The sequence below is a fragment of the Hyla sarda genome, unplaced genomic scaffold, assembly GCF_029499605.1.
Source record: "Hyla sarda isolate aHylSar1 unplaced genomic scaffold, aHylSar1.hap1 scaffold_178, whole genome shotgun sequence".
In the NCBI taxonomy this organism is placed as follows: domain Eukaryota; kingdom Metazoa; phylum Chordata; class Amphibia; order Anura; family Hylidae; genus Hyla; species Hyla sarda.
The window spans coordinates 75,599-101,422 of record NW_026608424.1 but is presented as its reverse complement, the minus strand read 5'-3'; the positions used below and the strand labels follow the sequence as shown (position 1 = coordinate 101,422).

At 45.6% G+C, this 25,824-nt stretch overlaps 10 non-coding genes across 10 annotated transcripts; all 10 read right to left on the bottom strand.

Moving 5' to 3' along the window:
• Nucleotides 1-1,356: 1,356 nt before the first annotated feature.
• LOC130313718 (U2 spliceosomal RNA) lies at nucleotides 1,357-1,547 on the bottom strand. The gene has a single exon (XR_008861593.1). It is a non-coding gene; the product is annotated as a U2 spliceosomal RNA (small nuclear RNA).
• A 2,081-nt stretch (nucleotides 1,548-3,628) lies between these two features.
• LOC130313717 (U2 spliceosomal RNA) lies at nucleotides 3,629-3,819 on the bottom strand. The gene has a single exon (XR_008861592.1). It is a non-coding gene; the product is annotated as a U2 spliceosomal RNA (small nuclear RNA).
• Nucleotides 3,820-5,913: 2,094 nt separating this feature from the next.
• On the bottom strand, nucleotides 5,914-6,099 carry LOC130313680 (U2 spliceosomal RNA). The gene has a single exon (XR_008861569.1). It is a non-coding gene; the product is annotated as a U2 spliceosomal RNA (small nuclear RNA).
• A 693-nt stretch (nucleotides 6,100-6,792) lies between these two features.
• LOC130313696 (U2 spliceosomal RNA) lies at nucleotides 6,793-6,980 on the bottom strand. Its single transcript, XR_008861575.1, has one exon. It is a non-coding gene; the product is annotated as a U2 spliceosomal RNA (small nuclear RNA).
• Nucleotides 6,981-9,062: 2,082 nt separating this feature from the next.
• Nucleotides 9,063-9,253, bottom strand: LOC130313715 (U2 spliceosomal RNA). The gene has a single exon (XR_008861591.1). It is a non-coding gene; the product is annotated as a U2 spliceosomal RNA (small nuclear RNA).
• Nucleotides 9,254-11,339: 2,086 nt separating this feature from the next.
• On the bottom strand, nucleotides 11,340-11,530 carry LOC130313673 (U2 spliceosomal RNA). Its single transcript, XR_008861564.1, has one exon. It is a non-coding gene; the product is annotated as a U2 spliceosomal RNA (small nuclear RNA).
• Nucleotides 11,531-18,706: 7,176 nt separating this feature from the next.
• Nucleotides 18,707-18,897, bottom strand: LOC130313714 (U2 spliceosomal RNA). Its single transcript, XR_008861590.1, has one exon. It is a non-coding gene; the product is annotated as a U2 spliceosomal RNA (small nuclear RNA).
• A 2,088-nt stretch (nucleotides 18,898-20,985) lies between these two features.
• Nucleotides 20,986-21,176, bottom strand: LOC130313713 (U2 spliceosomal RNA). The gene has a single exon (XR_008861589.1). It is a non-coding gene; the product is annotated as a U2 spliceosomal RNA (small nuclear RNA).
• A 2,076-nt stretch (nucleotides 21,177-23,252) lies between these two features.
• On the bottom strand, nucleotides 23,253-23,443 carry LOC130313656 (U2 spliceosomal RNA). The gene has a single exon (XR_008861550.1). It is a non-coding gene; the product is annotated as a U2 spliceosomal RNA (small nuclear RNA).
• A 2,092-nt stretch (nucleotides 23,444-25,535) lies between these two features.
• LOC130313679 (U2 spliceosomal RNA) lies at nucleotides 25,536-25,720 on the bottom strand. Its single transcript, XR_008861568.1, has one exon. It is a non-coding gene; the product is annotated as a U2 spliceosomal RNA (small nuclear RNA).
• Between the last annotated feature and the right edge of the window lie 104 nt (nucleotides 25,721-25,824).

Genomic DNA, 25,824 nt, shown 5'->3' with positions numbered 1-25,824 from the left:
GAGATGTTGTTTACACCTAGTGATGTCAGTGGTATTGAGTGACATCACAGCACAGTGCTAAGGCTCCTGGGCCTGGACACAGCAGCGGCTGCAATATCTCAACGGAGAATACGTTTATATATATGTGTGTGTGTGCGCGTATATATATATATATATATATATATATATATATATATATATATATATATTTCTCCGCCGAAATCACTTTTAAACCCATTTCCACCTTTTTTTCCCTTCTCTTCCTCTTACTTTTTTTTCACGTTTTTTTACGTTTTTCTCCTTTTCGCCTCTTTTCTGGGCGTATTATTCTTCTTTTTCTTCTTTTTTTTCGTCTAATGCATACCCCATCAGTGCAGCAATGCTTATTCAATACCGCCAGCAGATGGAGACACTGGGGGATAATTTTCTAAGGATTTATACTGATTTTTCCTGTCTGAATTTGTCGCACAGAAAGTTGCAGGCCAAATATGTGTGACATTTCTGCGACTTTAGCTTCTAGAGCATTTTTACAACATTATACATAGGTGCTGAATACATAAAAAGCGACTGTTCAGCGACAGACAAGTCGCATCGGCTGAAAGTAGGCCAGAATGTCAGTCCATGTTGGAGCAGGTTTAGATACAGTCTAAAGTATAGATCTCAAAGTCTGTGCACAGAATTTAGCAAGGGCCTCGCACCTTCTGATGCATCAGGTAGGTGCACAATAGCATAGCCTAACCCTCTGTACTTTGGTCTATATTGATGCGGGACATAGACAGCCAGCTGATGACCAATCCATTAGTGCAATGGATGGCTGGAAGCATTTGTCTTTGCCTTTGCAATACCACAGAAGCAATGCATGGTCAATGTACAGCAATGACACACCTGTGTGAACAGCCAGGAGACCCCCCCCCCCCCCCATGTTATGTTACATAGTTACATAGTTAGTACGGTCGAAAAAAGACATATGTCCATCAAGTTCAACCAGGAAATTAAGGGGTAGGGGTGTGGCGCGATATTGGGGAAGGGATGAGATTTTATATTTCTTCATAAGCATTAATCTTATTTTGTCAATTAGGAACATTCAGCACCCACCCGCTATCAAGGCAGCTGCCTATCATGTCATGCCCTACCTGCACAGGTGTGCTGGCTACTCAAATGATCCAATTAAGGAGGCCATTTAGTCAGCAGCAGCAGAAGTCCTGTGCCTGGACGCTCCAACAGCGGCCAGACACAAGCAGAAGCAGCAGAAGCAGCAGCAGCAGCACCACCTTTTGTTTTTTGGCTGCAGCAGCAAGGCCCACAGGGCTGGCTAGCTGGCTAGCCAGCAAGCAGGTAGCAATGAAAGTAGGAATCTTTCTTTTTAACCCTGTAAGGGGGTGGTGCACTGTACCCGAAGATACTGCCATATCGGGTCAATGCATAGGGCGACGGAAGCAAGCTTCGAAATCGGCCCCCGTTCTCAAAAATCCATTTAATATATGGTCCCCAGATAGGGGACGTATCAGATATTAAACTGATAAGAACAGATACTACACTTGATCTTAGCCAAAAGGCCGAGAAGCGATAACCGTGAAAGGGGCGGGCCCAACAAGGTCCCCTTCATGGGCACTATCACTGCTTGCTGTCAGGGAGGCTGCCAGACAATTTTCCATGCACACTCTGGGCTGGGGGGCAGTCAACCACCAGTACACACAGCAGAACCTAAACCCATACCATTATTGCTAAGCAGCAAGACAGGGGCCCATTGCACTCCCACGGGGCCTTTTTAAATGCAATCCATAACCCGGATTTGCCAGGAACCCTTCTTACTCCTCCTACTTGCATGTGACACTGGGCTTAGGATCTGCATAGGAAACACACACACAAGCACACACCTACCTTTGTTGCCTGCAGATGCCTCCTTGGCTGTCCCCAAACGGTATCAAACCAACACCCACGGGAAGCTGTAAGCATAGAGGACATGCCTGCACCCCATTGGACTTACCTGTGTGGGTTAAATCCGGGTTATTTGACAACCTATGGCGGTGATGGTTCTGCTCAGGCAGAGCAGTGCTGATGCTCCTCATAAAGCTGTCGCTGCTGTGAAGGTTCTAGGTGACATCACAAATCCCTATGGTTACATACACAACAAAGCTGGGTTGTTGTTGTTTACACTCTGCAAGGCCTGTGGAAGTGAGTGACATCATAGCACTGTAGTTCTGAGGGTTCTAGATGGATGCAACAATCTCCTGTTGCTTCTATGAAGGCCATAATAGACGACATCACCAAACAGCTCCATAGTCACATACACAGCAAAGGAGAGATGTTGTTTACACCTAGTGATGTCAGTGGTATTGAGTGACATCACAGCACAGTGCTAAGGCTCCTGGGCCTGGACACAGCAGCGGCTGCAATATCTCAACGGAGAATACGTTTATATATATGTGTGTGTGTGCGCGTATATATATATATATATATATATATATATATATATATATATTTCTCCGCCGAAATCACTTTTAAACCCATTTCCACCTTTTTTTCCCTTCTCTTCCTCTTACTTTTTTTTCACGTTTTTTTACGTTTTTCTCCTTTTCGCCTCTTTTCTGGGCGTATTATTCTTCTTTTTCTTCTTTTTTTTCGTCTAATGCATACCCCATCAGTGCAGCAATGCTTATTCAATACCGCCAGCAGATGGAGACACTGGGGGATAATTTTCTAAGGATTTATACTGATTTTTCCTGTCTGAATTTGTCGCACAGAAAGTTGCAGGCCAAATATGTGTGACATTTCTGCGACTTTAGCTTCTAGAGCATTTTTACAACATTATACATAGGTGCTGAATACATAAAAAGCGACTGTTCAGCGACAGACAAGTCGCATCGGCTGAAAGTAGGCCAGAATGTCAGTCCATGTTGGAGCAGGTTTAGATACAGTCTAAAGTATAGATCTCAAAGTCTGTGCACAGAATTTAGCAAGGGCCTCGCACCTTCTGATGCATCAGGTAGGTGCACAATAGCATAGCCTAACCCTCTGTACTTTGGTCTATATTGATGCGGGACATAGACAGCCAGCTGATGACCAATCCATTAGTGCAATGGATGGCTGGAAGCATTTGTCTTTGCCTTTGCAATACCACAGAAGCAATGCATGGTCAATGTACAGCAATGACACACCTGTGTGAACAGCCAGGAGACCCCCCCCCCCCCCATGTTATGTTACATAGTTACATAGTTAGTACGGTCGAAAAAAGACATATGTCCATCAAGTTCAACCAGGAAATTAAGGGGTAGGGGTGTGGCGCGATATTGGGGAAGGGATGAGATTTTATATTTCTTCATAAGCATTAATCTTATTTTGTCAATTAGGAACATTCAGCACCCACCCGCTATCAAGGCAGCTGCCTATCATGTCATGCCCTACCTGCACAGGTGTGCTGGCTACTCAAATGATCCAATTAAGGAGGCCATTTAGTCAGCAGCAGCAGAAGTCCTGTGCCTGGACGCTCCAACAGCGGCCAGACACAAGCAGAAGCAGCAGAAGCAGCAGCAGCAGCACCACCTTTTGTTTTTTGGCTGCAGCAGCAAGGCCCACAGGGCTGGCTAGCTGGCTAGCCAGCAAGCAGGTAGCAATGAAAGTAGGAATCTTTCTTTTTAACCCTGTAAGGGGGTGGTGCACTGTACCCGAAGATACTGCCATATCGGGTCAATGCATAGGGCGACGGAAGCAAGCTTCGAAATCGGCCCCCGTTCTCAAAAATCCATTTAATATATGGTCCCCAGATAGGGGACGTATCAGATATTAAACTGATAAGAACAGATACTACACTTGATCTTAGCCAAAAGGCCGAGAAGCGATAACCGTGAAAGGGGCGGGCCCAACAAGGTCCCCTTCATGGGCACTATCACTGCTTGCTGTCAGGGAGGCTGCCAGACAATTTTCCATGCACACTCTGGGCTGGGGGGCAGTCAACCACCAGTACACACAGCAGAACCTAAACCCATACCATTATTGCTAAGCAGCAAGACAGGGGCCCATTGCACTCCCACGGGGCCTTTTTAAATGCAATCCATAACCCGGATTTGCCAGGAACCCTTCTTACTCCTCCTACTTGCATGTGACACTGGGCTTAGGATCTGCATAGGAAACACACACACAAGCACACACCTACCTTTGTTGCCTGCAGATGCCTCCTTGGCTGTCCCCAAACGGTATCAAACCAACACCCACGGGAAGCTGTAAGCATAGAGGACATGCCTGCACCCCATTGGACTTACCTGTGTGGGTTAAATCCGGGTTATTTGACAACCTATGGCGGTGATGGTTCTGCTCAGGCAGAGCAGTGCTGATGCTCCTCATAAAGCTGTCGCTGCTGTGAAGGTTCTAGGTGACATCACAAATCCCTATGGTTACATACACAACAAAGCTGGGTTGTTGTTGTTTACACTCTGCAAGGCCTGTGGAAGTGAGTGACATCATAGCACTGTAGTTCTGAGGGTTCTAGATGGATGCAACAATCTCCTGTTGCTTCTATGAAGGCCATAATAGACGACATCACCAAACAGCTCCATAGTCACATACACAGCAAAGGAGAGATGTTGTTTACACCTAGTGATGTCAGTGGTATTGAGTGACATCACAGCACAGTGCTAAGGCTCCTGGGCCTGGACACAGCAGCGGCTGCAATATCTCAACGGAGAATACGTTTATATATATGTGTGTGTGTGCGCGTATATATATATATATATATATATATATATATATATATATATATATATATTTCTCCGCCGAAATCACTTTTAAACCCATTTCCACCTTTTTTTTCCCTTCTCTTCCTCTTACTTTTTTTTCACGTTTTTTTACGTTTTTCTCCTTTTCGCCTCTTTTCTGGGCGTATTATTCTTCTTTTTCTTCTTTTTTTTCGTCTAATGCATACCCCATCAGTGCAGCAATGCTTATTCAATACCGCCAGCAGATGGAGACACTGGGGGATAATTTTCTAAGGATTTATACTGATTTTTCCTGTCTGAATTTGTCGCACAGAAAGTTGCAGGCCAAATATGTGTGACATTTCTGCGACTTTAGCTTCTAGAGCATTTTTACAACATTATACATAGGTGCTGAATACATAAAAAGCGACTGTTCAGCGACAGACAAGTCGCATCGGCTGAAAGTAGGCCAGAATGTCAGTCCATGTTGGAGCAGGTTTAGATACAGTCTAAAGTATAGATCTCAAAGTCTGTGCACAGAATTTAGCAAGGGCCTCGCACCTTCTGATGCATCAGGTAGGTGCACAATAGCATAGCCTAACCCTCTGTACTTTGGTCTATATTGATGCGGGACATAGACAGCCAGCTGATGACCAATCCATTAGTGCAATGGATGGCTGGAAGCATTTGTCTTTGCCTTTGCAATACCACAGAAGCAATGCATGGTCAATGTACAGCAATGACACACCTGTGTGAACAGCCAGGAGACCCCCCCCCCCCCCCCCCATGTTATGTTACATAGTTACATAGTTAGTACGGTCGAAAAAAGACATATGTCCATCAAGTTCAACCAGGGAATTAAGGGGTAGGGGTGTGGCGCGATATTGGGGAAGGGATGAGATTTTATATTTCTTCATAAGCATTAATCTTATTTTGTCAATTAGGAACATTCAGCACCCACCCGCTATCAAGGCAGCTGCCTATCATGTCATGCCCTACCTGCACAGGTGTGCTGGCTACTCAAATGATCCAATTAAGGAGGCCATTTAGTCAGCAGCAGCAGAAGTCCTGTGCCTGGACGCTCCAACAGCGGCCAGACACAAGCAGAAGCAGCAGAAGCAGCAGCAGCAGCACCACCTTTTGTTTTTTGGCTGCAGCAGCAAGGCCCACAGGGCTGGCTAGCTGGCTAGCCAGCAAGCAGGTAGCAATGAAAGTAGGAATCTTTCTTTTTAACCCTGTAAGGGGGTGGTGCACTGTACCCGAAGATACTGCCATATCGGGTCAATGCATAGGGCGACGGAAGCAAGCTTCGAAATCGGCCCCCGTTCTCAAAAATCCATTTAATATATGGTCCCCAGATAGGGGACGTATCAGATATTAAACTGATAAGAACAGATTTTTTTTTTTTTTTTTTTTATCTAAAGCCGAGGAACGTGCTTTCGATTCACCCAAAGTGCAAGAAAAAGTGCAAACGTGTTACACTAAAAAAACGTGCACAAAGGATGCGGTCTATCGCAAGCCCTTCTCCGATAGGAGAGAGGCCCCCCAACAAACCTTACCCTTCGCCTCCGGACCAAAAGGTACCTGCGAGGTTCCAGGTTCGATGTCCCTTTTCGCCGAAGCTACTAGGGGACCACAAATGCTCCCGGCATCCCCCTTGGCGTTAGCCAAGGTATCTGCCCGCAGAGCCGATTACGGTAGGTACCCTGCCAAAGCAGGAGTACCCGGGGTGTTTGCAGGGAGGTGCGGAACCTAATGGCCACACACACCTCCCCTAGACCGCCAGGAGGGACACCCAGAAGGGCTACCGCATCCTGACCAATCCTGTGAACACACAACACGCAAAAAGTGACACAGTGAGACAAAAAAGAAATAAATAAGTGAATGTGTGCAGATATACTGCCCGGACATCCGGCCGGATCTATAAAAAATTTCTCTGATCCTAGCCAGAAGGCCGGGAATCAAGAGGTGAGTGCCACAAGGTGAAGAGATTATGGTGCCCGTGCTTCAACTCAGTGAGCCTATTCTCCCAGTGAGTTTCGGCACCTCGGGGTCACCACTCCCCGAGGCACAAAGTACCTCGGCTCTAGACCCTCTCAGCCTCATGGCGAGACCCGGAGGGAACAGGTCACATCGGGGCAGCCGTCGAGCTGATTCCTCAGAACCAGCCCCGGAAAGCCCTGGTACACCTGCATCCTCCATGCAGCACCCATCCCCACCAGCCCCATACCGGCGTTACTGTCCACCGGCATGAAAAACTGATAAGAACAGATACTACACTTGATCTTAGCCAAAAGGCCGAGAAGCGATAACCGTGAAAGGGGCGGGCCCAACAAGGTCCCCTTCATGGGCACTATCACTGCTTGCTGTCAGGGAGGCTGCCAGACAATTTTCCATGCACACTCTGGGCTGGGGGGCAGTCAACCACCAGTACACACAGCAGAACCTAAACCCATACCATTATTGCTAAGCAGCAAGACAGGGGCCCATTGCACTCCCACGGGGCCTTTTTAAATGCAATCCATAACCCGGATTTGCCAGGAACCCTTCTTACTCCTCCTACTTGCATGTGACACTGGGCTTAGGATCTGCATAGGAAACACACACACAAGCACACACCTACCTTTGTTGCCTGCAGATGCCTCCTTGGCTGTCCCCAAACGGTATCAAACCAACACCCACGGGAAGCTGTAAGCATAGAGGACATGCCTGCACCCCATTGGACTTACCTGTGTGGGTTAAATCCGGGTTATTTGACAACCTATGGCGGTGATGGTTCTGCTCAGGCAGAGCAGTGCTGATGCTCCTCATAAAGCTGTCGCTGCTGTGAAGGTTCTAGGTGACATCACAAATCCCTATGGTTACATACACAACAAAGCTGGGTTGTTGTTGTTTACACTCTGCAAGGCCTGTGGAAGTGAGTGACATCATAGCACTGTAGTTCTGAGGGTTCTAGATGGATGCAACAATCTCCTGTTGCTTCTATGAAGGCCATAATAGACGACATCACCAAACAGCTCCATAGTCACATACACAGCAAAGGAGAGATGTTGTTTACACCTAGTGATGTCAGTGGTATTGAGTGACATCACAGCACAGTGCTAAGGCTCCTGGGCCTGGACACAGCAGCGGCTGCAATATCTCAACGGAGAATACGTTTATATATATGTGTGTGTGTGCGCGTATATATATATATATATATATATATATATATATATATATATATTTCTCCGCCGAAATCACTTTTAAACCCATTTCCACCTTTTTTTCCCTTCTCTTCCTCTTACTTTTTTTTCACGTTTTTTTACGTTTTTCTCCTTTTCGCCTCTTTTCTGGGCGTATTATTCTTCTTTTTCTTCTTTTTTTTCGTCTAATGCATACCCCATCAGTGCAGCAATGCTTATTCAATACCGCCAGCAGATGGAGACACTGGGGGATAATTTTCTAAGGATTTATACTGATTTTTCCTGTCTGAATTTGTCGCACAGAAAGTTGCAGGCCAAATATGTGTGACATTTCTGCGACTTTAGCTTCTAGAGCATTTTTACAACATTATACATAGGTGCTGAATACATAAAAAGCGACTGTTCAGCGACAGACAAGTCGCATCGGCTGAAAGTAGGCCAGAATGTCAGTCCATGTTGGAGCAGGTTTAGATACAGTCTAAAGTATAGATCTCAAAGTCTGTGCACAGAATTTAGCAAGGGCCTCGCACCTTCTGATGCATCAGGTAGGTGCACAATAGCATAGCCTAACCCTCTGTACTTTGGTCTATATTGATGCGGGACATAGACAGCCAGCTGATGACCAATCCATTAGTGCAATGGATGGCTGGAAGCATTTGTCTTTGCCTTTGCAATACCACAGAAGCAATGCATGGTCAATGTACAGCAATGACACACCTGTGTGAACAGCCAGGAGACCCCCCCCCCCCCATGTTATGTTACATAGTTACATAGTTAGTACGGTCGAAAAAAGACATATGTCCATCAAGTTCAACCAGGGAATTAAGGGGTAGGGGTGTGGCGCGATATTGGGGAAGGGATGAGATTTTATATTTCTTCATAAGCATTAATCTTATTTTGTCAATTAGGAACATTCAGCACCCACCCGCTATCAAGGCAGCTGCCTATCATGTCATGCCCTACCTGCACAGGTGTGCTGGCTACTCAAATGATCCAATTAAGGAGGCCATTTAGTCAGCAGCAGCAGAAGTCCTGTGCCTGGACGCTCCAACAGCGGCCAGACACAAGCAGAAGCAGCAGAAGCAGCAGCAGCAGCACCACCTTTTGTTTTTTGGCTGCAGCAGCAAGGCCCACAGGGCTGGCTAGCTGGCTAGCCAGCAAGCAGGTAGCAATGAAAGTAGGAATCTTTCTTTTTAACCCTGTAAGGGGGTGGTGCACTGTACCCGAAGATACTGCCATATCGGGTCAATGCATAGGGCGACGGAAGCAAGCTTCGAAATCGGCCCCCGTTCTCAAAAATCCATTTAATATATGGTCCCCAGATAGGGGACGTATCAGATATTAAACTGATAAGAACAGATACTACACTTGATCTTAGCCAAAAGGCCGAGAAGCGATAACCGTGAAAGGGGCGGGCCCAACAAGGTCCCCTTCATGGGCACTATCACTGCTTGCTGTCAGGGAGGCTGCCAGACAATTTTCCATGCACACTCTGGGCTGGGGGGCAGTCAACCACCAGTACACACAGCAGAACCTAAACCCATACCATTATTGCTAAGCAGCAAGACAGGGGCCCATTGCACTCCCACGGGGCCTTTTTAAATGCAATCCATAACCCGGATTTGCCAGGAACCCTTCTTACTCCTCCTACTTGCATGTGACACTGGGCTTAGGATCTGCATAGGAAACACACACACAAGCACACACCTACCTTTGTTGCCTGCAGATGCCTCCTTGGCTGTCCCCAAACGGTATCAAACCAACACCCACGGGAAGCTGTAAGCATAGAGGACATGCCTGCACCCCATTGGACTTACCTGTGTGGGTTAAATCCGGGTTATTTGACAACCTATGGCGGTGATGGTTCTGCTCAGGCAGAGCAGTGCTGATGCTCCTCATAAAGCTGTCGCTGCTGTGAAGGTTCTAGGTGACATCACAAATCCCTATGGTTACATACACAACAAAGCTGGGTTGTTGTTGTTTACACTCTGCAAGGCCTGTGGAAGTGAGTGACATCATAGCACTGTAGTTCTGAGGGTTCTAGATGGATGCAACAATCTCCTGTTGCTTCTATGAAGGCCATAATAGACGACATCACCAAACAGCTCCATAGTCACATACACAGCAAAGGAGAGATGTTGTTTACACCTAGTGATGTCAGTGGTATTGAGTGACATCACAGCACAGTGCTAAGGCTCCTGGGCCTGGACACAGCAGCGGCTGCAATATCTCAACGGAGAATACGTTTATATATATGTGTGTGTGTGCGCGTATATATATATATATATATATATATATATATATATATATATATTTCTCCGCCGAAATCACTTTTAAACCCATTTCCACCTTTTTTTCCCTTCTCTTCCTCTTACTTTTTTTTCACGTTTTTTTACGTTTTTCTCCTTTTCGCCTCTTTTCTGGGCGTATTATTCTTCTTTTTCTTCTTTTTTTTCGTCTAATGCATACCCCATCAGTGCAGCAATGCTTATTCAATACCGCCAGCAGATGGAGACACTGGGGGATAATTTTCTAAGGATTTATACTGATTTTTCCTGTCTGAATTTGTCGCACAGAAAGTTGCAGGCCAAATATGTGTGACATTTCTGCGACTTTAGCTTCTAGAGCATTTTTACAACATTATACATAGGTGCTGAATACATAAAAAGCGACTGTTCAGCGACAGACAAGTCGCATCGGCTGAAAGTAGGCCAGAATGTCAGTCCATGTTGGAGCAGGTTTAGATACAGTCTAAAGTATAGATCTCAAAGTCTGTGCACAGAATTTAGCAAGGGCCTCGCACCTTCTGATGCATCAGGTAGGTGCACAATAGCATAGCCTAACCCTCTGTACTTTGGTCTATATTGATGCGGGACATAGACAGCCAGCTGATGACCAATCCATTAGTGCAATGGATGGCTGGAAGCATTTGTCTTTGCCTTTGCAATACCACAGAAGCAATGCATGGTCAATGTACAGCAATGACACACCTGTGTGAACAGCCAGGAGACCCCCCCCCCCCCCCCCATGTTATGTTACATAGTTACATAGTTAGTACGGTCAAAAAAAGACATATGTCCATCAAGTTCAACCAGGGAATTAAGGGGTAGGGGTGTGGCGCGATATTGGGGAAGGGATGAGATTTTATATTTCTTCATAAGCATTAATCTTATTTTGTCAATTAGGAACATTCAGCACCCACCCGCTATCAAGGCAGCTGCCTATCATGTCATGCCCTACCTGCACAGGTGTGCTGGCTACTCAAATGATCCAATTAAGGAGGCCATTTAGTCAGCAGCAGCAGAAGTCCTGTGCCTGGACGCTCCAACAGCGGCCAGACACAAGCAGAAGCAGCAGAAGCAGCAGCAGCAGCACCACCTTTTGTTTTTTGGCTGCAGCAGCAAGGCCCACAGGGCTGGCTAGCTGGCTAGCCAGCAAGCAGGTAGCAATGAAAGTAGGAATCTTTCTTTTTAACCCTGTAAGGGGGTGGTGCACTGTACCCGAAGATACTGCCATATCGGGTCAATGCATAGGGCGACGGAAGCAAGCTTCGAAATCGGCCCCCGTTCTCAAAAATCCATTTAATATATGGTCCCCAGATAGGGGACGTATCAGATATTAAACTGATAAGAACAGATTTTTTTTTTTTTTTTTTTTTTTTTATTGAAAAGGAAATATACAATACATAACCAAGTAAATCATTCAAAAAATTACATATTCATCTGAAAACACATGAATAACACATATTTGACATATACAATATATACAGGAAGCATGTCTTTACATGTACATATAACAAAAAGCTTTCCCTTCATGACTTTCCCTCAGAAAAAATAAATTGCAGCGGATTCTGTCCCTCCAACTGTCCCTTCATATCAGGATATAATCTGTAAGAAAAGAAAAAGAAAGACAAATAAGAATACACTCATAACCAGTGCTTCCATTTTTTGTGTTTCCAGATCCCCTCTGCATCATCAGAACCATAGTTTTTCCTATCACATAATACGTAAAGGTAAATTTTACCACGGATCATGCCCAGACACTCCTTCACACTTACTTCAGTTTGATTGAAAATCCTAATATTCCTTACATCCCACAGAACCTCTTTTACACAATTTACTATGAACCATAACACTCTTGCCTTCTCTCTCTCCACTGCACACAAACCAAACATCATCATATTAAAGGATAAGATTTCAATTCCAGTAACATTTTTAATTAGACCAGACATTTTTCTCCACACAGACTTCGCATAACCACACTCCCAAAACACATGTACATAATTCTCACATCCACCGCAACCATCCCTGGGACACACTTCACTGTCTACCAATCTCCTTCTCCTCTGAAATTCCCTTGTTGGCAGACACCCATGAGCTAACATCCAAGACAAGTCCTTTTGTTTATTTGTCAGTTCCTTGTGACTGACATTTTTCCACACTACCTTACAATCCTTCTCAGACAGACCTCCCACACATTCCACTGTTTCTCTCTGCTCCAACACTTTCATCACCTTCTTACTATCATTCCATTCAGTCACACATTCCAGATTATTTTTCCTGACACACCGCCCTATTCTCTGATAGAACCAAGGAACCTCAAAACTTACAGGTACCCTTAAGTCCCTTTCCATTAGCTTATATTTCAACAACACATTACCAGCCAAATACCTTACCATGCACCCAAACACACATTCCTTCTTACTTACAGCGAGACAAAAACTGACATACTTCACAGCCAGGAACACTTCCACATTCATCATTCCTTTCCCACCATGCATTCTGCTTTTCACCACCTTCCCACGACTCAATTTCTCCATCCTTGAATTCCATAAGAAAACAAAGATCTGCCTGATAATTCTTGCCAGACACCTATCCGGTGGAGGAAACACATAATTAACATAAAGCAAAATAGGAATTATAACAGCTTTAATAACCAGAATCCTTCCCTCAATCGATAAAGTCCTTAAAGACCAGAAGTTTATTTTATTCCCCACCCTCCCCAAAACCCTCTCCCAACTTTCTTTCCCATACAAATCATTATCAAACACCACCCCAAGCACTTCCACACCACCCTCTCTCACAGGCCACTCGCACAACCCACTCTCTCCCCACCCCTCAAAAAATTTACAACCACTCTTCCCAACATTAAGCTTAAACCCACTCATTAAACAGAAACACTCAATCAATAACTTAGCACGCCTTACCCCTGCCATTGACTTACATACAACAGTAACATCATCCATGTAACCAATCACTCGCATATCCTTCCCATGACTACCAGGTATTTCTATACCCCGCATCACCTTATCTCTCCTAATCATCCCCAACAAAGGCTCAATCATACAAATAAAAAGAATTGGCGACAGGGGACACCCCTGCCGCACTCCAGATTTTATACTCACCTCCCTACTCAGAAAACCATTGACCTGAATCTTACTATAAATGTCCCTATACAAACATTCAATCCACTTCACCATTCTGTCCGGCACATTCATCCTCCTCAAAACCCTAAACAATAAATCATGCACCACCCTATCATACGCTTTTTCAAAATCCACCGTAACAACAGCCACACCTTGCTTCCTAGTTTTACAGTCCCACAATACATCCCTCAGACCTAACAGACATTCAGAAATCCTACGGTCAGGCACTGCACACATTTGCTCCTCACCTACCATACAATCAATCACATCCTTTAACCTATTCGCAATAACTTTAGCAATAATTTTGTAATCACAATTCAAGAGCGCTATAGGCCTCCAATTTTTAAGATCCCTCTTATCCCCTTTTTTAAACAATAACACAGTCACACTCTCACTCATACTTTTAGATAACTTCCCTCTCCTAAGTACTTCCTTACACACCTCCCATACATAATCCCCTAACATATCCCAAAACACAAGATAAAATTCCACAGGCAATCCATCACTCCCTGCCACCTTTCCTTTCTTCATCCCATTCACAGCATCCTCCACCTCACTCTTCCTCACATCCTCTTCCATAAAGAACCCATCAATTTCATCCAAACGCTTATCCACATATCCCAAACATTCCTCCTCTAGAGTCACGTCCCGCTCCTTCTCCGTGAATAAATCAGAATAAAACTTCCACACTTCCTCTAACACCTCATCCTTACCAAAGACCTCTACCCCATCATTCTTAAAAACACTCATCATCTCAGTTTTTTTACTGAATGCCTTTTTAAAGAAAAATTTGCTACATTTCTCATCCTTCTCTTTCACTTCAACCCTAGCCTGTGCAATAATCTTCCTTCCATTCCTCTCCAGACACTCATTCACACTTCCACGAGCTTCCTCAATCTCCTTCTCAACACTCATCCCCAAACGCCTCAATTCATACAAATACTCTAACCTTCTTTGCCATCTCTCATACTCTTCTCTATCTTTCCTCCCTTTCTCACACCCTTTTTTAATAAAAAACCTTTTAGTCTCTAACTTCACCCACTCCCACCACTCAACCACACTATAAAATGCATCCTTCCTCAACACCCATCCATCAAAACGCTCCCTATATTCTTGTAATACACATTCATTATCCAATAAAGACACATTCAACTTCCAAACACCCTTTCCATACTCACTTACACCACCACCTTTTACCACACACTCAATCCAGGCATGATCCGTGAACGGTAACCTCCTCCGTCTGAAATTAGAAACAGACATTAGTTTTGAGACAAAAATGAAATCAATACGCGAACTTGTATTGTTAGAAAAATATGTATAACCGATAGTACCATCATTATGGGCAACAAAGGAATCCTTTAACCCAAATAAATTTACAATCTCTTTAAGCTGCTTACTAGTACTGTCTAAACCAGACCCACCACCCACCGTAGTACTACTCCTATCCCCCTCTGTTATTATACAATTGAAATCCCCTATAAGGAACACATCATCCCTCCCACTCAAAAAGAAATATAATTTCTCAAACACCTCCCCTCTTTCCTTCCTCCCAGTTGGAGCATAAACATTAATTACTTTATATGTGAAACCCCTGAAAATAAAATGCACTAATAATACCCTACCCGGAACAATATGGACAACTTTTTTAACAACAAACTCATTACTTTTGAACAAAATCCCCACCCCCGAATTACGTTCCATTGAACCAGACCATACCGATTGCCCATAAGGCCAGGAGATATTTGGCTCCCCATCCAAGCAGCACTCCTGGAGACCTAAAACATCAAAAGAATATCCAGAAAGTAAATCAAAAATGGCGGATCTCCTTTCTAAAGATCTAATACTGCGGACATTTAGAGAACCAATTGTTAAACTCATTCAAACATTTGAAGGAAAAAAAGGAAATACAAAATCAAGCATTATCAAAAGGAGGCCTAGCCTTTCCCCGACCTCTACCCTTATTTTTTGCCTCCCCTTCCTTAAACTTAAGAGTCTTTGTCAATTTTTTGACCTGACATTCCTCCAAATAACCTGTGCCCAGGGAGGATAAAGAGGAGTCAGAATCAATCTGACATGACGACCCTCCACCTGCCTCCTCCCTTCCCGGGCTAGGAAAGTCCTCAATCCTTTGACTCTGAGGAGTCGGACAGTCATCCTCCGATTCTTCCACCGGCATCTTTCTCTTCAAGGATTCTTTGTCCACAGTCATCTCCTCTGGGGGATCAGAGGCCTCCGAAACAGATGCCTCCGAAACAGACTCCGCCTTCTCCCCCTCTGCCACCAAAGCATCCGGAACAGACCTAGAAATGGAAGGAAAAACAGGGGCAGACTCTGCTTCACTGGTCAGCACGCTAACCTCTGCATCGCCTGCCCTGGCAGCATTGGAGTCCTCAGGAACTGTCCCACCTCGAAGAGCCATTGCATATGATCGGGGTGCCCCGGACTGGTAAGTGGGGCAACTCCTAGCCAGGTGATCCGAAGAACCACAGAAATGACACTTGCGTTTCTCGGGACAGTCTGCAGTGCGGTGATCAGGCTTGTGGCAGTTCCTGCAAACTTGCCCGGTTGTACAGTTCTCTCTGGTATGACCAAAGCAAAAACAGTCCCGGCAAAAACTTGGCATCCCCGGGTAGTGCAGAAACCCCCTGTTGTTCCCTATCGCAAAGTTCTGCGGGGGGTGACAAAAACCTTCAGCACCACCCTCGGGGGCAGGCCTAAACTCCACCCAAAAACGTCTCATGCCTGTGAAAGTCCCCAGGATGTTATTTTTCCTCTCCGCACCAGAAACAGACACACAATACCTTCTTAGAAAGGTCTGGATCTCCTCATCCCGCACAAAAGGGTTGTACATATGCACTACCACTGGAATTTTCTTAGGCCGAGCCTCGCAGGAAATGAATCGGATCCCTTGTAGGTCAGGGTGAGAAGCATTCTCCTTACTCCGGTAGAGACAGGTACGGAGATCATCCAGGTTGTAGAAGGTCACGTCAAAGAATCCTTGGCTGGGAAAGACCTGGACACAGAAGATGGAAGCATGCGGCATCCTCAGCACTCCCTCCACGACCTTCTGCTGGACATGCAAAATCCCGTAGGCACTCCTCTTTTCCTCCTCGATAAACAGCCGTACTGTATTAGGAGCGTTCGGCGCATTAGCCATCCTCTCCGGCAGACCCGTCCTCCGATGATCACCTTCCCGTTATCCTGGGACTAAGCCCTCTCCCCAATAGCAGCAGGTGGGTGAAGCCCAGGCAATAAACCTGGGCGATCCCACAAGGCCGAGGAGAGGGGTACCCGAATACCTTAGGGCAAGACACTTGATCTTAGCCAAAAGGCCGAGAAGCGATAACCGTGAAAGGGGCGGGCCCAACAAGGTCCCCTTCATGGGCACTATCACTGCTTGCTGTCAGGGAGGCTGCCAGACAATTTTCCATGCACACTCTGGGCTGGGGGGCAGTCAACCACCAGTACACACAGCAGAACCTAAACCCATACCATTATTGCTAAGCAGCAAGACAGGGGCCCATTGCACTCCCACGGGGCCTTTTTAAATGCAATCCATAACCCGGATTTGCCAGGAACCCTTCTTACTCCTCCTACTTGCATGTGACACTGGGCTTAGGATCTGCATAGGAAACACACACACAAGCACACACCTACCTTTGTTGCCTGCAGATGCCTCCTTGGCTGTCCCCAAACGGTATCAAACCAACACCCACGGGAAGCTGTAAGCATAGAGGACATGCCTGCACCCCATTGGACTTACCTGTGTGGGTTAAATCCGGGTTATTTGACAACCTATGGCGGTGATGGTTCTGCTCAGGCAGAGCAGTGCTGATGCTCCTCATAAAGCTGTCGCTGCTGTGAAGGTTCTAGGTGACATCACAAATCCCTATGGTTACATACACAACAAAGCTGGGTTGTTGTTGTTTACACTCTGCAAGGCCTGTGGAAGTGAGTGACATCATAGCACTGTAGTTCTGAGGGTTCTAGATGGATGCAACAATCTCCTGTTGCTTCTATGAAGGCCATAATAGACGACATCACCAAACAGCTCCATAGTCACATACACAGCAAAGGAGAGATGTTGTTTACACCTAGTGATGTCAGTGGTATTGAGTGACATCACAGCACAGTGCTAAGGCTCCTGGGCCTGGACACAGCAGCGGCTGCAATATCTCAACGGAGAATACGTTTATATATATGTGTGTGTGTGCGCGTATATATATATATATATATATATATATATATATATATATTTCTCCGCCGAAATCACTTTTAAACCCATTTCCACCTTTTTTTCCCTTCTCTTCCTCTTACTTTTTTTTCACGTTTTTTTACGTTTTTCTCCTTTTCGCCTCTTTTCTGGGCGTATTATTCTTCTTTTTCTTCTTTTTTTTCGTCTAATGCATACCCCATCAGTGCAGCAATGCTTATTCAATACCGCCAGCAGATGGAGACACTGGGGGATAATTTTCTAAGGATTTATACTGATTTTTCCTGTCTGAATTTGTCGCACAGAAAGTTGCAGGCCAAATATGTGTGACATTTCTGCGACTTTAGCTTCTAGAGCATTTTTACAACATTATACATAGGTGCTGAATACATAAAAAGCGACTGTTCAGCGACAGACAAGTCGCATCGGCTGAAAGTAGGCCAGAATGTCAGTCCATGTTGGAGCAGGTTTAGATACAGTCTAAAGTATAGATCTCAAAGTCTGTGCACAGAATTTAGCAAGGGCCTCGCACCTTCTGATGCATCAGGTAGGTGCACAATAGCATAGCCTAACCCTCTGTACTTTGGTCTATATTGATGCGGGACATAGACAGCCAGCTGATGACCAATCCATTAGTGCAATGGATGGCTGGAAGCATTTGTCTTTGCCTTTGCAATACCACAGAAGCAATGCATGGTCAATGTACAGCAATGACACACCTGTGTGAACAGCCAGGAGACCCCCCCCCCCCCCATGTTATGTTACATAGTTACATAGTTAGTACGGTCGAAAAAAGACATATGTCCATCAAGTTCAACCAGGGAATTAAGGGGTAGGGGTGTGGCGCGATATTGGGGAAGGGATGAGATTTTATATTTCTTCATAAGCATTAATCTTATTTTGTCAATTAGGAACATTCAGCACCCACCCGCTATCAAGGCAGCTGCCTATCATGTCATGCCCTACCTGCACAGGTGTGCTGGCTACTCAAATGATCCAATTAAGGAGGCCATTTAGTCAGCAGCAGCAGAAGTCCTGTGCCTGGACGCTCCAACAGCGGCCAGACACAAGCAGAAGCAGCAGAAGCAGCAGCAGCAGCACCACCTTTTGTTTTTTGGCTGCAGCAGCAAGGCCCACAGGGCTGGCTAGCTGGCTAGCCAGCAAGCAGGTAGCAATGAAAGTAGGAATCTTTCTTTTTAACCCTGTAAGGGGGTGGTGCACTGTACCCGAAGATACTGCCATATCGGGTCAATGCATAGGGCGACGGAAGCAAGCTTCGAAATCGGCCCCCGTTCTCAAAAATCCATTTAATATATGGTCCCCAGATAGGGGACGTATCAGATATTAAACTGATAAGAACAGATACTACACTTGATCTTAGCCAAAAGGCCGAGAAGCGATAACCGTGAAAGGGGCGGGCCCAACAAGGTCCCCTTCATGGGCACTATCACTGCTTGCTGTCAGGGAGGCTGCCAGACAATTTTCTCCATGCACACTCTGGGCTGGGGGGCAGTCAACCACCAGTACACACAGCAGAACCTAAACCCATACCATTATTGCTAAGCAGCAAGACAGGGGCCCATTGCACTCCCACGGGGCCTTTTTAAATGCAATCCATAACCCGGATTTGCCAGGAACCCTTCTTACTCCTCCTACTTGCATGTGACACTGGGCTTAGGATCTGCATAGGAAACACACACACAAGCACACACCTACCTTTGTTGCCTGCAGATGCCTCCTTGGCTGTCCCCAAACGGTATCAAACCAACACCCACGGGAAGCTGTAAGCATAGAGGACATGCCTGCACCCCATTGGACTTACCTGTGTGGGTTAAATCCGGGTTATTTGACAACCTATGGCGGTGATGGTTCTGCTCAGGCAGAGCAGTGCTGATGCTCCTCATAAAGCTGTCGCTGCTGTGAAGGTTCTAGGTGACATCACAAATCCCTATGGTTACATACACAACAAAGCTGGGTTGTTGTTGTTTACACTCTGCAAGGCCTGTGGAAGTGAGTGACATCATAGCACTGTAGTTCTGAGGGTTCTAGATGGATGCAACAATCTCCTGTTGCTTCTATGAAGGCCATAATAGACGACATCACCAAACAGCTCCATAGTCACATACACAGCAAAGGAGAGATGTTGTTTACACCTAGTGATGTCAGTGGTATTGAGTGACATCACAGCACAGTGCTAAGGCTCCTGGGCCTGGACACAGCAGCGGCTGCAATATCTCAACGGAGAATACGTTTATATATATGTGTGTGTGTGCGCGTATATATATATATATATATATATATATATATATATATATATATATTTCTCCGCCGAAATCACTTTTAAACCCATTTCCACCTTTTTTTCCCTTCTCTTCCTCTTACTTTTTTTTCACGTTTTTTTACGTTTTTCTCCTTTTCGCCTCTTTTCTGGGCGTATTATTCTTCTTTTTCTTCTTTTTTTTCGTCTAATGCATACCCCATCAGTGCAGCAATGCTTATTCAATACCGCCAGCAGATGGAGACACTGGGGGATAATTTTCTAAGGATTTATACTGATTTTTCCTGTCTGAATTTGTCGCACAGAAAGTTGCAGGCCAAATATGTGTGACATTTCTGCGACTTTAGCTTCTAGAGCATTTTTACAACATTATACATAGGTGCTGAATACATAAAAAGCGACTGTTCAGCGACAGACAAGTCGCATCGGCTGAAAGTAGGCCAGAATGTCAGTCCATGTTGGAGCAGGTTTAGATACAGTCTAAAGTATAGATCTCAAAGTCTGTGCACAGAATTTAGCAAGGGCCTCGCACCTTCTGATGCATCAGGTAGGTGCACAATAGCATAGCCTAACCCTCTGTACTTTGGTCTATATTGATGCGGGACATAGACAGCCAGCTGATGACCAATCCATTAGTGCAATGGATGGCTGGAAGCATTTGTCTTTGCCTTTGCAATACCACAGAAGCAATGCATGGTCAATGTACAGCAATGACACACCTGTGTGAACAGCCAGGAGACCCCCCCCCCCCCCCGCCATGTTATGTTACATAGTTACATAGTTAGTACGGTCGAAAAAAGACATATGTCCATCAAGTTCAACCAGGGAATTAAGGGGTAGGGGTGTGGCGCGATATTGGGGAAGGGATGAGATTTTATATTTCTTCATAAGCATTAATCTTATTTTGTCAATTAGGAACATTCAGCACCCACCCGCTATCAAGGCAGCTGCCTATCATGTCATGCCCTACCTGCACAGGTGTGCTGGCTACTCAAATGATCCAATTAAGGAGGCCATTTAGTCAGCAGCAGCAGAAGTCCTGTGCCTGGACGCTCCAACAGCGGCCAGACACAAGCAGAAGCAGAAGCAGCAGCAGCAGCACCACCTTTTGTTTTTTGGCTGCAGCAGCAAGGCCCACAGGGCTGGCTAGCTGGCTAGCCAGCAAGCAGGTAGCAATGAAAGTAGGAATCTTTCTTTTTAACCCTGTAAGGGGGTGGTGCACTGTACCCGAAGATACTGCCATATCGGGTCAATGCATAGGGCGACGGAAGCAAGCTTCGAAATCGGCCCCCGTTCTCAAAAATCCATTTAATATATGGTCCCCAGATAGGGGACGTATCAGATATTAAACTGATAAGAACAGATACTACACTTGATCTTAGCCAAAAGGCCGAGAAGCGATAACCGTGAAAGGGGCGGGCCCAACAAGGTCCCCTTCATGGGCACTATCACTGCTTGCTGTCAGGGAGGCTGCCAGACAATTTTCCATGCACACTCTGGGCTGGGGGGCAGTCAACCACCAGTACACACAGCAGAACCTAAACCCATACCATTATTGCTAAGCAGCAAGACAGGGGCCCATTGCACTCCCACGGGGCCTTTTTAAATGCAATCCATAACCCGGATTTGCCAGGAACCCTTCTTACTCCTCCTACTTGCATGTGACACTGGGCTTAGGATCTGCATAGGAAACACACACACAAGCACACACCTACCTTTGTTGCCTGCAGATGCCTCCTTGGCTGTCCCCAAACGGTATCAAACCAACACCCACGGGAAGCTGTAAGCATAGAGGACATGCCTGCACCCCATTGGACTTACCTGTGTGGGTTAAATCCGGGTTATTTGACAACCTATGGCGGTGATGGTTCTGCTCAGGCAGAGCAGTGCTGATGCTCCTCATAAAGCTGTCGCTGCTGTGAAGGTTCTAGGTGACATCACAAATCCCTATGGTTACATACACAACAAAGCTGGGTTGTTGTTGTTTACACTCTGCAAGGCCTGTGGAAGTGAGTGACATCATAGCACTGTAGTTCTGAGGGTTCTAGATGGATGCAACAATCTCCTGTTGCTTCTATGAAGGCCATAATAGACGACATCACCAAACAGCTCCATAGTCACATACACAGCAAAGGAGAGATGTTGTTTACACCTAGTGATGTCAGTGGTATTGAGTGACATCACAGCACAGTGCTAAGGCTCCTGGGCCTGGACACAGCAGCGGCTGCAATATCTCAACGGAGAATACGTTTATATATATGTGTGTGTGTGCGCGTATATATATATATATATATATATATATATATATATATATATATATTCTCCGCCGAAATCACTTTTAAACCCATTTCCACCTTTTTTTCCCTTCTCTTCCTCTTACTTTTTTTTCACGTTTTTTTACGTTTTTCTCCTTTTCGCCTCTTTTCTGGGCGTATTATTCTTCTTTTTCTTCTTTTTTTTCGTCTAATGCATACCCCATCAGTGCAGCAATGCTTATTCAATACCGCCAGCAGATGGAGACACTGGGGGATAATTTTCTAAGGATTTATACTGATTTTTCCTGTCTGAATTTGTCGCACAGAAAGTTGCAGGCCAAATATGTGTGACATTTCTGCGACTTTAGCTTCTAGAGCATTTTTACAACATTATACATAGGTGCTGAATACATAAAAAGCGACTGTTCAGCGACAGACAAGTCGCATCGGCTGAAAGTAGGCCAGAATGTCAGTCCATGTTGGAGCAGGTTTAGATACAGTCTAAAGTATAGATCTCAAAGTCTGTGCACAGAATTTAGCAAGGGCCTCGCACCTTCTGATGCATCAGGTAGGTGCACAATAGCATAGCCTTGGTCTATATTGATGCGGGACATAGACAGCCAGCTGATGACCAATCCATTAGTGCAATGGATGGCTGGAAGCATTTGTCTTTGCCTTTGCAATACCACAGAAGCAATGCATGGTCAATGTACAGCAATGACACACCTGTGTGAACAGCCAGGAGACCCCCCCCCCCCCCCCCCCCATGTTATGTTACATAGTTACATAGTTAGTACGGTCGAAAAAAGACATATGTCCATCAAGTTCAACCAGGGAATTAAGGGGTAGGGGTGTGGCGCGATATTGGGGAAGGGATGAGATTTTATATTTCTTCATAAGCATTAATCTTATTTTGTCAATTAGGAACATTCAGCACCCACCCGCTATCAAGGCAGCTGCCTATCATGTCATGCCCTACCTGCACAGGTGTGCTGGCTACTCAAATGATCCAATTAAGGAGGCCATTTAGTCAGCAGCAGCAGAAGTCCTGTGCCTGGACGCTCCAACAGCGGCCAGACACAAGCAGAAGCAGCAGAAGCAGCAGCAGCAGCACCACCTTTTGTTTTTTGGCTGCAGCAGCAAGGCCCACAGGGCTGGCTAGCTGGCTAGCCAGCAAGCAGGTAGCAATGAAAGTAGGAATCTTTCTTTTTAACCCTGTAAGGGGGTGGTGCACTGTACCCGAAGATACTGCCATATCGGGTCAATGCATAGGGTGACGGAAGCAAGCTTCGAAATCGGCCCCCGTTCTCAAAAATCCATTTAATATATGGTCCCCAGATAGGGGACGTATCAGATATTAAACTGATAAGAACAGATACTACACTTGATCTTAGCCAAAAGGCCGAGAAGCGATAACCGTGAAAGGGGCGGGCCCAACAAGGTCCCCTTCATGGGCACTATCACTGCTTGCTGTCAGGGAGGCTGCCAGACAATTTTCCATGCACACTCTGGGCTGGGGGGCAGTCAACCACCAGTACACACAGCAGAACCTAAACCCATACCATTATTGCTAAGCAGCAAGACAGGGGCCCATTGCACTCCCACGGGGCCTTTTTAAATGCAATCCATAACCCGGATTTGCCAGGAACCCTTCTTACTCCTCCTACTTGCATGTGACACTGGGCTTAGGATCTGCTAGGAAACACACACACAAGCACACACCTACCTTTGTTGCCTGCAGATGCCTCCTTGGCTGTCCCCAAACGGTATCAAACCAACACCCACGGGAAGCTGTAAGCATAGAGGACATGCCTGCACCCCATTGGACTTACCTGTGTGGGTTAAATCCGGGTTATTTGACAACCTATGGCGGTGATGGTTCTGCTCAGGCAGAGCAGTGCTGATGCTCCTCATAAAGCTGTCGCTGCTGTGAAGGTTCTAGGTGACATCACAAATCCCTATGGTTACATACACAACAAAGCTGGGTTGTTGTTGTTTACACTCTGCAAGGCCTGTGGAAGTGAGTGACATCATAGCACTGTAGTTCTGAGGGTTCTAGATGGATGCAACAATCTCCTGTTGCTTCTATGAAGGCCATAATAGACGACATCACCAAACAGCTCCATAGTCACATACACAGCAAAGGAGAGATGTTGTTTACACCTAGTGATGTCAGTGGTATTGAGTGACATCACAGCACAGTGCTAAGGCTCCTGGGCCTGGACACAGCAGCGGCTGCAATATCTCAACGGAGAATACGTTTATATATATGTGTGTGTGTGCGCGTATATATATATATATATATATATATATATATATATATATATATATATATTCTCCGCCGAAATCACTTTTAAACCCATTTCCACCTTTTTTTCCCTTCTCTTCCTCTTACTTTTTTTTCACGTTTTTTTACGTTTTTCTCCTTTTCGCCTCTTTTCTGGGCGTATTATTCTTCTTTTTCTTCTTTTTTTTCGTCTAATGCATACCCCATCAGTGCAGCAATGCTTATTCAATACCGCCAGCAGATGGAGACACTGGGGGATAATTTTCTAAGGATTTATACTGATTTTTCCTGTCTGAATTTGTCGCACAGAAAGTTGCAGGCCAAATATGTGTGACATTTCTGCGACTTTAGCTTCTAGAGCATTTTTACAACATTATACATAGGTGCTGAATACATAAAAAGCGACTGTTCAGCGACAGACAAGTCGCATCGGCTGAAAGTAGGCCAGAATGTCAGTCCATGTTGGAGCAGGTTTAGATACAGTCTAAAGTATAGATCTCAAAGTCTGTGCACAGAATTTAGCAAGGGCCTCGCACCTTCTGATGCATCAGGTAGGTGCACAATAGCATAGCCTAACCCTCTGTACTTTGGTCTATATTGATGCGGGACATAGACAGCCAGCTGATGACCAATCCATTAGTGCAATGGATGGCTGGAAGCATTTGTCTTTGCCTTTGCAATACCACAGAAGCAATGCATGGTCAATGTACAGCAATGACACACCTGTGTGAACAGCCAGGAGACCCCCCCCCCCCCCCCCCCATGTTATGTTACATAGTTACATAGTTAGTACGGTCGAAAAAAGACATATGTCCATCAAGTTCAACCAGGGAATTAAGGGGTAGGGGTGTGGCGCGATATTGGGGAAGGGATGAGATTTTATATTTCTTCATAAGCATTAATCTTATTTTGTCAATTAGGAACATTCAGCACCCACCCGCTATCAAGGCAGCTGCCTATCATGTCATGCCCTACCTGCACAGGTGTGCTGGCTACTCAAATGATCCAATTAAGGAGGCCATTTAGTCAGCAGCAGCAGAAGTCCTGTGCCTGGACGCTCCAACAGCGGCCAGACACAAGCAGAAGCAGCAGAAGCAGCAGCAGCAGCACCACCTTTTGTTTTTTGGCTGCAGCAGCAAGGCCCACAGGGCTGGCTAGCTGGCTAGCCAGCAAGCAGGTAGCAATGAAAGTAGGAATCTTTCTTTTTAACCCTGTAAGGGGGTGGTGCACTGTACCCGAAGATACTGCCATATCGGGTCAATGCATAGGGCGACGGAAGCAAGCTTCGAAATCGGCCCCCGTTCTCAAAAATCCATTTAATATATGGTCCCCAGATAGGGGACGTATCAGATATTAAACTGATAAGAACAGATTTTTTTTTTTTTTTTTTTATCTAAAGCCGAGGAACGTGCTTTCGATTCACCCAAAGTGCAAGAAAAAGTGCAAACGTGTTACACTAAAAAAACGTGCACAAAGGATGCGGTCTATCGCAAGCCCTTCTCCGATAG